Source organism: Phascolarctos cinereus, unplaced genomic scaffold, assembly GCF_003287225.1.
Source record: "Phascolarctos cinereus isolate Bilbo 61053 unplaced genomic scaffold, phaCin_HiC Scaffold_726;HRSCAF=1367, whole genome shotgun sequence".
Taxonomy (NCBI): domain Eukaryota; kingdom Metazoa; phylum Chordata; class Mammalia; order Diprotodontia; family Phascolarctidae; genus Phascolarctos; species Phascolarctos cinereus.
In genome coordinates, this window is record NW_027556098.1 from 230,756,976 (window position 1) to 230,775,702 (window position 18,727).

General features: G+C 38.0%; 1 long non-coding RNA gene across 2 annotated transcripts in view; it reads right to left on the bottom strand.

Moving 5' to 3' along the window:
* The window catches only part of LOC110220718 (uncharacterized), a 140,761-nt gene that overhangs the window by 46,641 nt on the left and 75,393 nt on the right, over positions 1–18,727 (bottom strand). For both annotated transcript variants that reach the window (XR_013483049.1, XR_002327952.2), the window contains exon 2: positions 8,371–8,495. This is a non-coding gene — a long non-coding RNA (uncharacterized LOC110220718). The remainder of the gene's footprint in view (positions 1–8,370; positions 8,496–18,727) is intronic.

Here is an 18,727-nt window from a genome sequence, read left to right on the forward strand (position 1 = left end):
AACATATGTGTATATATGTGTGTTTATCGATACCTACATATACGTACATATATTCATGCTTCATTGTAGCCTCCTTTAGGGTGGTGGGGGAAGAGAGGGAAAAAATAAAATAAAAAGAGAACAAAAGAAAACCAACAAGAAAGCAAAGAAAAGCTGGGCAGCTTTGAAAACAATGTGTAGTATTTATTATATAGATTTTCTTGAAATGGAAATTTACTGTTTCATATTGAATCCTTTCATGATCTGCTATATATATGGCAATTTTTTTTCCTTTTCTCATTTTGTATTTAAGCTTAAAATAAAAAAATTTAAAATAATTCCTAGAAAAGCTAAAGAAAGATATATTTTAAAGGAACAAAAATTATTTTAAAAATCAAATAAGGTAGAGGGAAAATTGAGAAAAGAAATGAGAGCTATGCAAGACAATTATGACAAAACAATTAACAGCTTGGTTTTCTTTTAAAAGGCAAAAAAAAAATTGCTGAATAAAATAATTCCTCAAACATCAGAATTGACCAAATGGTAAAAGAAGTACAAAATCTCACTGAAGAAAATAACTCTTTAAAAATTAGAATTGGCAAATGGAAGCAAATACCATCATAAGACATCAAAAAATAATAAAGCTAAGTCTAAACAATGGGGAAAAAAGAAGAAAACATGAAATATTGCATCAGACAAACAACTGACCTGAAAAATAGATTGAGGAGAAATAATTTAAGAATTATCAGGCTATCTGAAGCCATGATCAAAAAAAGACTCTAGACATGGAGCAGCTTTCAGATCACATAAGATTTAGCAGCTACCACTTTAAAGAAACAGAGGGCTTGGAATATAACATTCTGGAAGTCAAAGAAGCTAATATTACAACCAAGAAAACTTACCCCCCCAAAAACTGAGTATAAACCTACAGAGGAAAGATGGACATTTCATCAAGCATTCTTGATGAAAATATCAGAGCTGAATATAAAATCTGACATTCAAACATAAGACTCAAAAGAAGTATAAAAAAATAAGTGAGAAATCATAAAGATAAAAAGTATTTATACTCCTATACAGGAAGGTGATAAGAACTTTATCATCATTAGGGTGGTTTAAAGGAGTCTACTTAGAGGGAAAGGGTATGAGTCTATATTATGTTATAATGACCTCAAAAGAAGAATGGAAGGGTATAAAAGAGGGATACACTGGTAAGAAGGAGGAAGGGAAAGGAAGAATGGAGAAAGTTATCTCATATAAAAAAGGTGTTCAAGGAAAAGTTTTTATAATGGAGGGGAAAATGGGAGAGGTGTAGGCAACACTTATATCTTACTCTCATCTGAATTGATTCAAGGAGGGAAGAATATATACATATACATACATACATACACATATATGTATGTATATATATATATGTGTGTGTGTGTGTGTGTGTGTGTATGTGAATGTGTGGGTGTGGGTGTGTGTATACATGCAGAGAGTTGGTTATAGAAATTCTTACCTAATGGGGAAGTAGGAGGGGAAGGGTCTAAAAGAAAGAGAATTGGTAGGTTAAGGGAGAAGGTCAAAAGCAAAATAGATTTTTTGAGGAGGAAACAAGATAAAAAAGAGAAGAATAAATAGAAGAGAATAGGATGAAGGGAAATACACAATTAACAATCATAACTTAATGGGAATGGGCTGAACTCACCCATAAAACCAAAGAGGGTAGCAGAACACATAAGAAGTCAGAATCCAAAAATATGTTGTTTATAAGAGACAAACTTGAAATAAAAAGACACACACACAGAATTTAAGGGGCTAGAGCAAAATCTGTTATGCTTCAGCTGAAGTAAAAAAGGCAGGGGTAAGCAACCATGATCTCAAACAAAGCAAAAGCAAAAATGGATCTAATTAAAGGAGATAATCAGGGAAACTACTTTGCTAAAAGGTTTCATAGATAATATCCATACTGAAGATATGTGCATTATATGGCATAGCATCCAAATTCTTGAGGGAAAAGTTAAATGAATTACAGGAGTAATTTCTTTAGTTACTTTTAAATAAAACTGAATTGGGTTAAGGGGATCATAAGCAACCTACAAATAACTGACCTAGACAGCTGTTCAGATCTGGATAATCTCATATTGCAAATCAATGCTGGGTGAATTTCAGGGATTATCCAGTTGTTACTTCTCACTTCACTCTTTCTAGGTATCTGACCAGTTATCTAACTGTCCTCTTCCCTATTCATTTGTGGGAATGCAATATCTTTTAGGTATATACCTCATAATGATCTACTGGGTCAAAAAGCATACATTGTCTAGTTATTTTTTGTGTATAATTCCAACTTGCTTTTCAAAATGGTTGTACCCATTCACAGGCTCACCAACAGTATATCAATACATCTATTTACTCACAGCCCTTCCATTATTAGTGATTTTCCTTTTTTTGCTACTCTGATGGGTATGAAATGGAATCTCAAAATTGCTTTAATTGTATCATTCTAATAAGTAGTGATTTGGAGTATTTCTTTCACATATTTAAAGACAGCCTGGATTTCTCCCCTTGAAAACTGTTTGTTCATAACCTTAGACCATTTATCATTTAAGGAATGGCTCCTTTTCTTATAAATTTGAATCAGTACCATATATACACACATACACATTTATATATACATATTTGTACGTATATATGTGTGTGTATATGTATGTATATGTGTGTATATATATGTATGCACACACATATTACACAAGAGACCTTTATCAAAGGAATGCTGCAAAGCTATTTTCCCCAGTTAATTGTTTTACCTTTTAAACTTGGGTTTATTCATTTGTGCAAAAACTTTAAAAAATATATTAAGTAGTCAAAATTTTATATTTTATCTTTTGCAATCATATCCCATGTTTGGTCATGAACTTTTCTCCTATTGATAGATGTGATAGACAGTTTCCCCCCCCCACATTTCTCTAATTTTTTAATGATATGAACTTTTATATCTATACCACACACTCATTTGGAGCTTATCTGGGTATAAGGTTTGAGGTGCTGGTCTAAATCCAATTTTTCCATATTGCTGTCCAATTTTAATAGCAGTTTTTGTCAAAAGTAAGTCATTATCCCAGTAGCAGAGCTCTTTGTAATATATTTGCTTCTGTATGTTATGTACTTAATCTGTTCCACTGATCAATCTGTCTATTTTTTAACCACTACCAGATTGTTTTAATAATGACAGCTTTATAATAGTTTGAGATCTGGCACTGCTATGTCCCCTTTGTACATATTTCTTTTCATCATTTCTTTCAAGGTTCTTGAGCTTTCTTCCCTCCATATGAATTTTTTTCTAGTTCTATAAAACAGTCTTTGGTAATTTGATTGTTATGGCATTCAATTAGTAAATTAATATATTATTATTTTATTATATCAACATGAGCAATTAATATTTTCTCAATTATTTAGGTCTTTATTTCTCTAGGCATTATATAGTTGTAATTTTAAGTATATGTGTATATGTGTGTGTGTGTGTGTATGTGTATCTTGATAGGTAGTATAAATTTTGTTATTTTAAATGAAATTTCTCTATCTTTTCTTGCAGGGTTTTCTTTGTGCTATGTAGAAATGCAGGTGATTTACAGGGATTAATTTTATATCCTGCAAGTTTGATTAAGTTACTAATTATTTCTCTTAATTTTAGTGAACTCTCTAGGGTCCTTTAAGTGTACCATCATATCATCTTCAAAATTTCTTCTTTAACTACGGTTAGCTCCCTTAGTTTCTTTCCTTTTCTTTTTTCTTTTTTAATCTTCTTACAATTTAGCATTTCTAGTACCATGTCAAATAGAAGCAGTGACAATGGACATCTTTGTTTCACCCCCAATTTTACTTGAAAGGATTCTGGTTTAGCTTCATCACACATAATGGTAGCTCTTGGATCTATCTTTATCTATCTGCAATTTATCATTTTAAGGAAAAGTCTCTTTATTCCTGTGTGGTTTATTATAGCAACAGTCTCTCTCTCCTTCGTACATCAGTACTGAAAGCTATTTCTACATGGGAATGCTTTCTGGTCATGCTTCTGCAAGATCAGGTTCCCTCCTGGTAGGAGCCCAGGCAAATTTTTCTAAAGCCAAGTCATTGGAGAACTCCTAAAATAAGAAAATCATCAACCTACAGGTATGCCATTGGTATTAGTGATTAACTGCATCATTTTTAAAATAACGAATAATTTTTTTAAAAAAAGGACAAGTCATGATGAAAGTAACTTAGACTGTGTGGCTTTACAGACTGTAGAAATCCCATCACAGTTCAGTAATAACGCCCTGGGTATACTGTATTCACTTTGCAGACCATCTATTCACAGCATTTGCTCTTTTTTCTTTCCATCCCTTCTGCTCTCTCCCCAATGTTCTTTCCCACCAACCAACAGCCCAGAGATATATTCTGCATGTGTTCTGTGAACTTGGAGCTTCATAAATAAGAAATAGAATCACAACTATATCTTGAGGACATAGCATGATGCATGATTTACAAAGTCACAGTTAAAGCTAAATCTCAGAAATTCCATTAGTGACTAATTTGTGAAATTATTAAATTAAAAATCTTTAATAGTAGATTTCGGGTTGGGGTCTGCCATTCTCATCTCTGCCTTCCCTACATTTAATGCTTCACAGTTCTTTCTCTGCAGACTGGAAGGGAAAAGTCTGTGTTCATTTCCTGCTCTAGGTGAAACCACAGTGCACGGAGCACTGAAATTGGAGTCAGGAAGACCTGAGTTCAGATCCCTCCTCAGATACTTACTAGATGAGTCACCCTAGGCAAGTCACTTAACCTCTGCCTTAGTTTCCTTATCTGTAGTGGAGATAATAATAGCACCTATCTCTCAGAGTTGTCATGCAGATAAATTGAAATAATATTTGTAAAATACTTTACAAGCCTTAAATCACTTTATAAATGCTGACCTTAATTGGTACAGGGAGTAACCGCACCTGGAAGTTCCCTGTCACAAGCTGACCCCATCCTTAGTGAGCCTTAAATCATGATATAAATGCTAGCTGTGATTGTAAACATGTCCCCTATCACCATTATTATAGGGATACACATAATGCTTCAAAGTTTTTTTGTTTGTTTGTTTGTTTGTTTGTTTGGAGGGGGACAGGAAGATATCACCAGGATTATAATTTTCCTGTGGAAATCTTATGCACATCATACAGAATATATTTTGGGAAATACTATTACATTCATTTGTATCTTCCTCAATAGACAAGATAACAATTATGCATAACTTCCTGAACCTGGAAGCTTGCAGTTGCTAAATAGAGTCAGAAGACTTCGATTCAAATCCTCCCTTTGGTACTTATTTTGTGTTGCCTTGGGTTTTGGAGTTGACTTTCCTTATCTGTTAAATCAGAGGTTGGAATACATGACCTCTGGGGTCCTTTTGAAGACCTAAATCTATGATCTTGAAATCCTAGCCTTCCTCTAATACCTGACTGCCAAAGGTAATTCGTTCAAATGAGTATTTCTGTGAATCAGTTAATAGTGTTGGAAATTAAGATTATTATATCCTACAAAATTCAGGGCAAGAGAAAACAGGATGAGTTAATGAAAGGATAGAGATACACATGCTGGTTGGGGAAAAAAATACTTAGGAGGCTTTATTTCCAACTTTATCTTCAGGAAGCATCAAGCAAATCAAGCTTCCAGGTCAAAGCCTACTCTGAAATTTATGTATAATTACTCTCTTGACTTTTGAAGCAGATGCAAATAACCATACCAGCACTTCCTAAACCATGTTTTGTATGATGTGGGTAGAATTTCCATGGGAAAATTTTAATCCTAGTGATATTCTCCCTCCCAAAAAATATATTAATGATGAAGTATATGTGTATCAAAAATTCATATTACATGTGGAAGTTCTCATTATATTCTTTATTACTCTAAAATTTTCCAACACCTCCAACCTTTATCCAGGGGACAGTCTATACCTCAGGCTCTCCAGGTAAGCATGTTTGGACTCTATCAATACATTTCCCCAAAGCACTCTGTGGCCTAATTCATCATGGAAATGTCATACTATTTAAACATATCTGTGTAACAGAAGTGCTAACATAGGCCTAAACAGCTAGGTGGCATAGCAGATAGAGCACTGGGCTTGGAATCAGGAAGACGTCTTCATTGAGCTCAAATCTGGCCTCAAACACTTGCTAGCTGTATGACCGTAGGCAAGTCATTTAACCGTTTGCCTCAGTTCCTCATCTGTAAAATGGGCTGAAGAAGAAAATGGTAAATCCCTCCAGTACCTTTGCCAAGAAAACCCTAAATGGGCTAACAAAAAAAGTCAGATGACTGAAATGATTCAACAACAAATACAGACCTACTAAGTAAAAGACCTTGGTTTCTGCCCCAATTTCAAAAATGGAATGGAACAACAGAAAGAACACTAAATTTGGAGTCTAAGGGTGTGGCTCTGACCTTTACTATCTGCATAGCTTTAGACAAGTCATTTAACCGCTCCGGGACTCAATTTCCTCATCTGTAGAATAAGGGAGAAGATGACCACTAATTCCTCTTCTCGGTCTTTAAAAAATTTCACCACATGACAAGGAACCTGAAAAAGTATTCATGGCATTTAAAACCTGCTCTGCTACTATCAATATGACAGCTTCAAGACAAAGTACCTCTAAATCTCAGGTCTCAGAAATGTCTCCACATAGCAAAGAAACTCATTCTTCAGGAGAAAGAAGCAGTAGAAAAATGGAAAAATTACCTCCTCAACATTTGAGTATTAGAAGCTAGATTTTGTCTGGTTGTTTTTAATGGAGTTGTTTAGTGATGTTAATAAGACAACTTTCCAACCTCAGACAGCCCTTTTTTCTAATCATACCTCTTTACAACTACTGGTTTAAAAAAAGTTCCCATCAGGCAAGGTAGTCTGGTTAGTGATGAGTCTGTCTGAAGCAATCTGGTTTTGCTTATCTAAGCAGGAAGAGCCACGCCTTGAGGTTTGCCATTCCTATCTATTCTGCCTCCCACTTAAAACTTCTTTCCAAATATGAGGAGCCCCCAGATTGACCAAAACACAGACAGACAACCCTGGCCACACACAAAGTTCTATCACAGAGATACTGCCTTTGGACCCTGAATATTTGTTGTGGCCACTAGTTTGACATGAGGAAGTGGCCTTTGTTTATTTTCCTTTGATTTGCTCATCGTGGTTAAGTTCAAAAAAGCCAGCACCCAGAAAAGGAGAAAGTCACATTGTTCCTTACCATCAGCAGAGATGTAATACTATGTTTTTTCCTGTGGTATTATCATGTGGAAGCCCCCAGATACACTCGAATTGTGAAGAATTCTCTCTGTGTGTGTGTGTGTGTGTGTGTGTGTGTGTGTGTGTGTGTGACAGAGACAAATAGACACACAGAGAGACAGAGACAGACAGAGACAGAGGTGGGGAGGCAGAGGGAGAGAGAGAGAGAAAACCTACAAATGAATGACAAACTGGAATGAATCTTCTTGAAGGGCTGTCTTGTGGCAGGAAGAATAGACTTGCTCCACTTGACATTAGGGGCAGAACTAAGAGCCACACTGAAGCTCAAAAAAAAAAAAATATATATATATATATATACATATATATATATATATATATATATACATATATATCTATCTATACACACACACACACTCATATATATAATATATATACATATATATATCTATCTATACACACACACACACTCATATATATATACATATATATATATATATATATATGAACAAAACAAAACAAAGCAAAACAAAAAAAACTTAAATAAGCTGCCAAAAGTGGAAAGGGCTGACTTGGGAAGTCAGAAAATCATAGATTTAGAGCTAGAGAGGACCTTAGAGATCACTTAAATGAGAGGTTCTTAACCTGGGTTCAATGGAAGGTGTCCATAGATAGGTTTCAGGGGGTCCGTGAACTTGGATGCAAAAAAAAATACATCTTTATTTTAAACAATTTCAGTTAGAGGAAATCTTGCACTTCATTCTATTATTTATAAACCTTCCGAGCAGGGGTCGATAGGCTTCATCAGATTTGCCAGGACACACAAACCCCTGATCTTGTCTATCCTCCACAGTTTACAAATGAGATAACTGAAGTCCAGAGAGAAACTTTGCTCAAAGTCTCACAAAATTAATTGGCAGAGAAAAAATTGGAACTCAAAGCCTCTGACTCCAAAGCCCACTCTCTTTCCACTGTGCTATACCGCTCCATCATAAGCTACTTGTCACTAAAGAGCTGGAAAAACTTAAAGGACTACTTAAATATAGCTATTATTCTTATTAATTAATTATTATTAGCCACAGAAACTCTTAAAGACCATTTCCTAAGTTACAGAAGGAAATGAAATCTGCACTATTGGAAGGAGTACTCACACTGATGAAATTACAGATCCTTAAAGGAGAAGAAATATTAGGAACTTTCACATGGAGGCTGGAAGTTTAGGATGTCAAAAGAAGGTTTCTATTCAGCTATGTGTTGATGCCAATTTCCCCACAACCTAAGGAAGAAAGAAAAATGACGCCATCACTGAGAGAAGAAATAAATCTATTGGTTTTCTGGTCAAATAAAGTTGGTTTTTGCTTTATTGTGTCCTGGTTTCCATCCAGTACAATGGCAGTAAATTTCTTGAGTCAACAAAACTCTCACTGCCAGCCTGGGCAGAAAAATTCTGCCACAAGAGAAGTTTCCCTCTCCTGGCAGGGCAGCAAAGGATGGAATTTTAACAATGAATTTCCTTGCTTTTGTAGGTTCAAGTCAAAAGGCCATGTTCTACTCTCAGATCAGCATGAACAATTTCTACAGAAGTTACTCATGTATATCTGAGGGAGACTTCAGCTCCCACATTTATGGTTTATTAAACAATATACCTTTTATTACTCTAATGTACAAGGGAGAAGAGGTTGTGAATCAGCACTTCTACTTAAATCAAAATGACTTCATTTTATTTGAGTAAATGTTTATTTTTTAAAGGAAGAAAGGCTGGCATCTCAATAATAGCTGATGCTTACAAAGTGCTTTAGAGTTACAGCCATCCTTTCCTTTCAATAGGAAGGATGATGTAGGTGGTGCAAATAGCATTCCCACTCATTAAAAATGAGGAAACTGCAACTCATAAAGGTGAGAGAAACTAACCAAAGCTACATACCTAAAAATTGTCACAGCAAAAACTTGAACCCAAGGCTTCTTAATGTAAATCCAGGACTCTTCCCATGATACCACCTTGCCTCATTCTTCAGCTTGCTAATGAAAATATATTAGATCCTACTAAGGAGATCAATGAACAACCCTTTTCTCAGTGAGTGGATGATTAATTAACTCAAATCACATTAAACAGGAATACATTGACCTGGACAGTGGAAGCCCCATCCCTTAGAGTATTGGCAGTTTGCTGTGCCTGCTGCTAGCCCGTGTGGAAGAGGTTCGCAGAAAGGTGTGCAATGCAATGGCCCTGCTCCCCAGTTTAGAGCTTGTGCAGGTATTTCCAGTCCCCTTTCCATGGAAAGATGAGGAGCCTTTCCATTGTCTGCTGAGCTAAGACTGAGTGCATCCAAATGCCTGACTGGCCAAGACATTTGCTCGTTCCTGCCCAGATGCATTTGAGTGAAGAGTCAAGGAAGCTCCCACTGGTGGTGAGAGAGGCCTCAACCCTTTATCTTCCCACCTGAGACTCTGCCATATGATCCGTGAGCACACGGTCCTGCTGTTGCTTTTGTTGGTTATGTCTAATCTTTTCTGCCTTGAGTGAAAGAGTGTTAGAGATACTAGGCCAGGGGTGGGGAACCTGTGGCATCGAGGCCACCTCTGGTCCTCTAGGTTCTCAAATGTGGTTGCTGCACTTGAGGACCTAGAGGGCCACACGTGGTCTCGAGTTTGCAGGTTCCCCACCCTTGTACTAGTCTACCACCTTGTGATCTTTGAAAGATCAGGAGAGGGAGCTGCCAGAGGTCCAGGAACCACAGTGCAGGCTACCAGCCTAGGTACTAGCATGGTCCCTAGGAGGGGGAGCTAAGCCTAGCAGTATCTGAGTTTCCAGTTCATCCAATGGTAATGCAACATTCGTAAGTGAAGTTGGTGGGGAAAAGGCTTCCTAGAAATTGCTTTAAGTTTTAACCTCCTCTCCCTAGAGACTGAGGTGGGAGACGGGAGAAATGTTTATACTTCTGTTCTTACTGTTTCTTCTCTGTAAATATCTCTTTGTAAAAACGAATTGATGTCAATTAGTTAAAGGATACTGGGATGCTAATCACTGGGTCAGTCGGCTATATAGAGAGATAGTAACTGTAGAACATACTGGGGCTTGAGCTAATAGCATTAGAGAAGAATCATCTGAACCACTCAGGGAACCCCATAGAACCCTGAGGGGAAAATTGAGCCTTGCTTACACTGGAAACCTGACCTGTTACTGTGCTTGTGGGTTGAGAGAATATCTTGAGTCTGAACACACTGGAATCCATCTGACCAGAGATTTTTGCCATTGTTACCTTCAGGAGGAGGTATACAGTTTTCTACTGGTGCTCTTCTCCAAGGCCTTTTCACAGGACAGAGGTGACCCAGGGCTCCCAAAAGCCATGCCAGTGAAGCAAAGCCTCCAGCAGGTCCTACCACACTGAGAAGGCTTTTAGTACAAACCCCAGGACAGATCTTGTAAGTGTCCTTAGAGGGCGAGGCCAGCAAAAATAAGCTCCTCACAAAGGATCCTTTCAGTATGCTTTTCTAAGGAGGATGAAAAGCACAAGAAAACTTTTTTTTATAACCTTCCAGGATGCCCATTTTGTCCTATCTCCTTCACTTTCTAATATTTCACATTATAATCAAGAAAATTAGCGATACAGGGCAGCTAGGTGACGCAATGGATAGATCACTAGCCCTGGATTCAGGAGGACTTGAGTTCAAATCTGGCCTCAGACACATAACACTTACTAGCTGTGTGATCCTGGGAAAGTCACTTAACTCTATTGCCTAGCCAAAAAAAAAAAGAAAAAAAGAGAAGAAAAGAAAATTAGCTCCTAGAGGATAAGGGCTTTGCATTGCCAATGCCTAGCATAGGGACTGGCAAGTAATTGGTTCTTGTAAATGCTCACTAACTGAATTGTTGGGTCCAAATGATCACACAAGTTACCATGTGATCCAAACTTTCGTCATATTTTTTATAATGTTCTCTTGTTAAGATAAGAGACACAATCAACATACCTCAGAAAGAGTTCCAACAACAAAAGGTACTTCCTCTTTAGCCTCCAATTCATTAGAATGCCTCACCTCCCAAGCATTCTGATTAATGAAAGTTTTACACACCCATACCACACCCCACACACACATGCAAACTGTGATGGTCCTTCCCTCCCCCCGAACATTTCTCTCAATGGCTTGTTCCCCCCATCTGCTTATCTGTACTATATTTGACACTCCTAACCAGTATTATTTGGCATTTGGTCAAATGGATTCAGGCTTGAGTGTCACAAGCCACAGCATCAAAGGAACTTCCCAACTTTGCCTTCTGCATCAAATGCAGGCTATGCTATTTGATACAATAGGAATGCAGAGTAGAGAATGATGAATGTTTTGGGCTTCAGAGCCAAGGCACACATTTCCATTATCAGAAAAAGTTTCTGAGAGCTAATTTGGACTTAGCAATTTGCTTTTAAGGAGAGAGCACTAAAGCGTATTAACAATTTTTTTTCCTTTGAAAAATTAAGGCAGGGTGGGAAATACTAAAATTAAACAGTGATTGATTTGTTGAAATATAACTGAAGAATTCAAAATATGTGATTTCCTGAATGATTAGTGTCAAAGTTCACAACTTTCAGATCAAAGCCAGCTTTGGGGGAGGTGATAGAAGGAAAGGAGAGGCTGGCAACAGTACAATGAATTTTGAATAAGCTTTTATTGACCACTTAAGTACAGAGCACCAACCTAGGCACCAAGGGGTGAGATTGCAAAAGAAATAGAAAATAATCTACAATATAGTTGGAAATAACATGCTCACACACTTACGGATAGCCCCCCCCCCCACAAGAAGTGACAGTACATACTTGGGGTAGTAAGGAAAGAACCTGCAGAGAGAAGTGAAAGTGAATTTAGAAAGGAACAATAGAAAGAACCAGTCAATGAAAAACATTGAGAAGTCACAGTGTGGGATGGTAGAAAAAACAATGAACTTAGATTTCGAAGACCTGGGTTTCTGTCAGGGTTCTGCTGTTTCATACCCATGTCACCACACACACATCCTTTCACCTCTCTGAGGCTTGGTTGCCTCATCTGTAATGTGGTACTAAAAACACTGGTGGTATCTACCTCACTGGTTTATTGTGATGAAAATGCTTTATATCCTATCAAAAGCATCACACAAATGTGAACTCTAAAATGCTGGGCTGAGGAATTTTGATCTGATACTGTTGTTCTAGGAATTAGAGGACCACTGTAGCTCCTTTCTAGACTACTATTGGTTAATACAGCACTTCTATAAGGTAATCAAATGAAAGCTATAATCACATCTATTTTCCAGAGAAGATGGAAAGCAATGACATCTCAATGGCAGAGCTTAAATTAGAGCCCTTACCTCAGATGGAATTTTCCCTCAGACTCAGACACCATCCATCTGAGTGCCCTTGGAGAGCTAAAAATCAAACGTGGACCTTTTTCACTGGAAACTGATTTCCTTCCTCCCCTAAAGCCAATGTCTGTTCAACACCACAGATTTCTTGAGTTGGCAGCCCCTCACCCATTTTGCCAGTCAGTCTCTTGAAGAGATATTACAACTTTCTAAAAGGTAAAACTAAAACACCAAATGGGTTTCAACACCCAGGAGAATGATGTGGTCAAAACAACTCATCTTCCTTGACAGAAAGCATATGAGAGTCTGTATTCCTCTCTCTCTCTCTCTCTCTCTCTCTCTCTCTCTCTCTCTCTCTCTCTCTCTCTCTCTCTCTCTCTCTCTCTCTCTCTCTCTCTCTCCCCTCCCTCTCTCCCTTTTCCCTCCCTCCCTCTCTCCTGCAACCAACCATAATACAACTAATCCAATTTGGACCATAAAATTATAAAATTTTTGGCACTGATCTATATAATGTAGAATTATCTAATCAGTTTTCATTTGCATTTTCTCATTTAAGTTAATAAGACCCATTTAGGGGATAGAGACTTAACCCAAAAGGGGCCAATGAAACTGGCTTATCTGAAAATGGACACAATCACCCAGAAGGAATGTGAATGCAGACATGCGTAGAATATGCAAACCATCAGGATTTGGAACAGTCCATATAATACAACTGGTCTGTATTTCAGGACAACTGTCAAACTGTCCCAATGCTATTTTGGGATATTAAAATTTGCATATGCTTATTTTGCCTGCTCCAGCAACCCTGACATTCATTTTCCCACTGTTTGAATGTCTTTTCCAGTATGAACTTTATCCCCTATCTTACTTATAGGATCCCTCCAGAAGAAGTGATACCCTGGCATAGTTCTGCCATTTGTCAGCCAAAAGTCTGGTTACACATTTGCTCGTCAATCTAAATCTAACCTATTCTCATACAAGCACTTGGTGCTTCATGTAAATCAACCAGACGTTCTGTCATTCACCAGTATCTCTCCAGAGTCTTCTAAATACAAGTGCTTTTTATCCAATGTTTCATTTTATTTGTAGAAAGGAAATTTAAATGAATGCATTTTTTTTCTTCCCCCTGGATTGTTAATACCAGAACACTGTCAATCTGTTTATTACCACAACAAGGATAAATGATACGTCTGCCAAAGATTTTTGATAACGGGTGCAGTAATGCATTTCAGCACTTTCTGAAATTAGAGGTCTGCCCTGAAAGGTAAGTAGTATAATGCATGACTAACAAACTCAGTACCCAAATTCTGGCTCTTAGTTTTTCATGTCAGTATAATTTATAGTGACCAACAGAGGCTAAGTATGATCATAATCCAATTACTGCTGTCATGATATATAAGTTAATATCTTAGGTAAGACACTCACCCTGGGCACTAGGAAAGGGCAGATCCCCTTATTAATGTAGCATGTTTTATTATGATGATACTAAATGGAAGTTAATAAGGAACTTTTAAAAATCTATAGTAAGAGGACTTGCTTTCTGTATGAAATTAATTGTACTCAAGATGTAAAGAAGTGTAGGCTTAGTTTTTGGTTAAATTTTCTCTTTTCAAGGACATTTCAAGTTATTCTTTCCTATCACCCTCTTTTTTTCTCCCTTTTTCTTTTATGCTAATGATCAGTTAGGCCTGTGGATTTTCTTTACCCTTTTGACATTTCCAGTGAGCAAAAATGGAATGAGGAGTGAGGGAATTTGGAGCATAGAGTTCAAATCTCTGCTTCTGCTGAGCTATGTATGACACTGGGCTTGTCACCCAATTCCATGTGTTTCCCTCTAGCTGTAAAATGTAAATCTTCATGGTAAACTAAGTCATGGAAGAATTGTGAAAGGACAGAGGACCTTTGGATCTAGGACGATGACTTGATATTGTTAAAATCACTATGGGGAGCTAAAGAATCACTATTAGGCTTGTAAAAATAGCCCAGTATCTGCTGGTACCTTAAGGCTATTGATCTATAGGAAGAATGGATCTCTCTGGAGTAAGGGATGGGAAATGAGAGCAAATGTGAGGCAATGGAGGGAACTCTGAACCTGGTCCCAGAAGACCTGGGTTCAAGCCCAGGTTCCATCACTTTTACTAGCCCTGTGTACCTAAGAAATTCACCAAATTCCTTTAAGCATTCATTTTTTTCCATCTGTAAATCAGGGCTAGTGAAATTTGCCTTCTGCCCATTATGAGACTGTGGTAAGAAAAGTGTGGTAGAACCCTGAAGTTATTTTAAAATGTGAATGTGAATCGTTATGTTGTGGTTGTTTGGGGTTTTTTTTTTGGGGGGCGTAGGGCCTTCGGTATAGACCTATGATTTCATCGATTAAGGGCTGTCTCCCTAGTGAGAAAACTCCCTCTACCAATGCAGAACTGCAACTGTTCTACAATTTGTAATATTAGTGAGTTGCCTGGGACATTGAACAATGAAGCAGTTTCCCCTGAGTCATACTTCCAGTTTGTGTAAGGGACAGAACCTTGAACCTAGTTCTTCCTGATTCTGAGGCTACGGCTTTCCATTCTCTGTGCTGCTACATCATGGGTCTGGATCACATTGTCTGTACAAATGCCTATGCTAGGTCAGGATTTCAGCAACATATCTTAATGCTCTTTCCTGTTTTGTGTCCTGGGACAGATTTAGCAGATATTTGTTTAGCAGATAGTGCTTAAGGAGAAGGCCTGTCCTTGTCGGTAAGAAGTTTGACAGAGAATTTTTAAGGAATGTCTTACTTTCCTATTTGCTTTTTAATGAAGGGCACAACTCTTCTAGGAATGCCTCTGGGCCTCAGTTTCATTGTATGTAAAATGAGACTAGATGATCTTGAAAGCTTCTACCGAACTCTGAGCAGGTCTATACTGTGTGGAAATATGGGTATGATATGAATACACCCAGGCATGATATAAAGATAAAAATCTCTCTAAACAAAATCTTTTGTTCTGCCTTAGTAAGAGCTGGAATTCATTTACCCTAAAAGCTCACACACGTGATCTGGACACTCCCATTGTTTGCTTTTTTTCCTTTGCCTAACTCCCTCCCTCTAGTGTTTACTATATGAAATACAGTGTCTGATGCAGCCTTTTCGCTCAATAACATGGCATAGAACAGAAGGCAATAGATATGGGCATTGACAATGAGTTGTTTTCAATTATGGTTGTCTGTGATCTTGGGGCTAGCCAGATGTTTTTGTCTGAGCTCCAAATGAAAATGTTGGATTGGAGATAACAGGCTATATGGCAGTGTGGTGTCATAGAAAGAGTACTGGGTCTAGAAAGAGCTCAAGTTAAAATCTTGGTTCTTCTATTAACAACTATGGGGAATTGTTGTTCCATTATCATAGCATTATCACAGTTCTGAACCCTGGGCTATTAAAAATGGCTACCAGTCCCATTAAAACATGGTCTACCATTACTGAATATATGGCTGAAGCACTACTTTCTCCCTTCCTTGCTTACTAATAATGTCTTTCTGATGACTTTCTAATTGGAAAGGGCTATTTTCACAAAATAACATTCACAACATGTCATTCATACTTTTCCCAGGAAGGCAACATTAATACCTTGGATCTACCAAGTTATACTGTGGGATTCAAGGATTTTAGCTCCCAGGAAAAGTGATTTAAAAAAAGATTTGGCCATATGGTACCACAATCACATTCTCAGCCCCAGGACATCTTAAGGGCAAAAGGTGCTGCCCTTTGTGAAATGCTTCTTGAATGTACCTAGCTCCATTTTCACTAAAAAGAAAAAAGTTTTTGCCCACTGCAGTGGTTTCTGCTGGTCTGGAAATTATATGTGACTTATTGTGATCCTCCCCTATATATGTCTCAGTTTCTTCATCTATAAAATGAGAAGGTTGGACTAGGTTGACCTCTGGGGTCCTTAATAGCTCTAAATCTATGAACCAGATTCAGGGGAAAGCATTTATATGTGTTGGGTATAATTTAAAAATTGTTATCTCCCATGTATCACTGTCTATCAAGTTTACTGAAATAGGACAACCTGGATGAAATAGAGGCTTATATGCCACAGAGAGAAGAATTTCCCAGCATAAAAAAATGTACTTGTACAATAATTAAATTGCATAATTAAAGAGTGCCTTGCCACCCCCCTTCCTCAAAATGGCATTCTACCCAGTTGCCTACCTTCCCTTAGCTCCTATTTTAACTAAAATGTCCTCAAGAATCTCTTGGACAACAGATACTTCTTGTGTTCTAACTATGTGTAATGCACCATCTTGTGTTATTATTGTTTATTGTTGTTCAGTCATTTCAGTCATATCTGACTCTTTGCAACCCCATTTGAGGTTTTCATGGCAATGATACTGGAGTGATTTGCTATTTCCTTCTCCAACTCATTTTACAGATGAGAATACTGAGGCAAACAGGATTAAGTAAGTTACCCAGGGTCAGTCACACAGCTAGTTAGCATCTGAAGCTAGATTTGATCTCGGGTTTTTCTGTCTCTAGATCCTCTACTTATCCACTACACCACCTGTTCAGAGAGGACTAGCCCCTCTGATGTGGGGGCTTACTAAGCCCTTTTCAGGGCTGTTCATCTACTTTTGGTGTCCACCTGTTATCCAACTCTCACCTGTGGCTCCAAGAAGCCATAGCATGCAGTAGTGGCCACACCCAAAACTATCTCAGCAGATGGGCTAAACCAGTTGGAGATTAACCAACAGGCCTCGAACCCTTCAGTGAGTTGTGGAATGTGTATCCCAAGCATATGAAGACTTTCCCCCATAAAATGGGCAGATGAGAATAATTTGTTCCAACAGCCATGAAGATGGCTGAAACAGGCACCGTGAAGCTGCTTAGAGCTTGGTCAGCATCAAAGACGCCATGGTCATCCACTGCATTCTGGGCCATCATCAGTTATTTTGACTTTTGTCTTGCCACTGGACTTAGATGATTTTGGAAGAGAGAGTGAGGCTGATAATTTTGTGCAACCGCCTCACTTAAATTCAATTTTCAAGCAGGAGTCAAGAATCTGTGATGTCATTGGTCCTTTTCAAAATGAAAGACCAACAATTATTTTGACTAAAAGGAAGTAATTCATCTCACCTACTGAATCAGGCAACAGAAAACTTGAAATGCTAACCAGAAGCAAAGGCCACCCAGGAGTCAGACTGTGAAAGTTGATGGCCAAAATGGAAGCCTCATTAAAACTGCTACTCCTGCCCATGAGTCCAACAAAAATAGAGGATAAAGTCAGGAAACAGAGATAGGGAGCCTGGCTTTTCTAGGGCAGAAGAGTCCTTGTAGAGAGTGTTATCCAATTCCATGGCAGGGGGGGCGGTGGATCTCAGGGGCTCTTGAAATTGTGGCAGATGTGATAAGGCATCTAATGTAAGTTGACCTCTTCCCCTAATAAACTCAGTACATAGCCTAAGCACTAAGTAAGACTGTAGCTACAGCAAATTCCCAACTTCAGTCCACTGTTTAATCTGGTAATAATGTGAGGCCTCAAGGCAAGCTCAGCATAGCTTGTATCCAGGAAAACAACTTGTTTCCCAGCACATTATTCCCAACCATTCAATCACCTTGGAGCCAACACAACTTCACCACTAGGTTTATAAACTTACACCTACTCCAGGCTATTCAGGAAGCATAATTCCTATTCTAACACTGAGGAAAGCAGTTGCCTGTGCCATCCCATTCCCACACTCAATATAATCTGACCCAAAACTAAACCCAAATCCGAGCTGGACACTAATATGGAACTTGGCCTGATTTATGAGGGATCTCATCCCAAGGTATAAATCAGGATAGTTTTTAAAACATAGTAGACTTATCTTGACAGATGAATAGCTATGGTGTAGTGGAAAGAACATGACATTTGGAGTCATGTGATCTAGGTTCAAGTTCTAGTTTTGTCATGTCTCATCTGAGGTTAACCTAAATCCCTTAATTTTACTGGCCTTCAGTCTCTATTTCTGTCAAGTGAGAATAAGGATATCTGCACTGTTACCTACTAACCCTCACTTTTCATTTCTGACAAGTGAAACGTGAGAAAATACTTGCATCACTTCCTTTCTTAGGGAAGTGCCATGAGGCTCAAATGTGTCTTGAGCATTTCTGCTTCTCCACCCACCATTTCTCTAGTTTCAGAAGAATACTTCCTGCCCTTCAC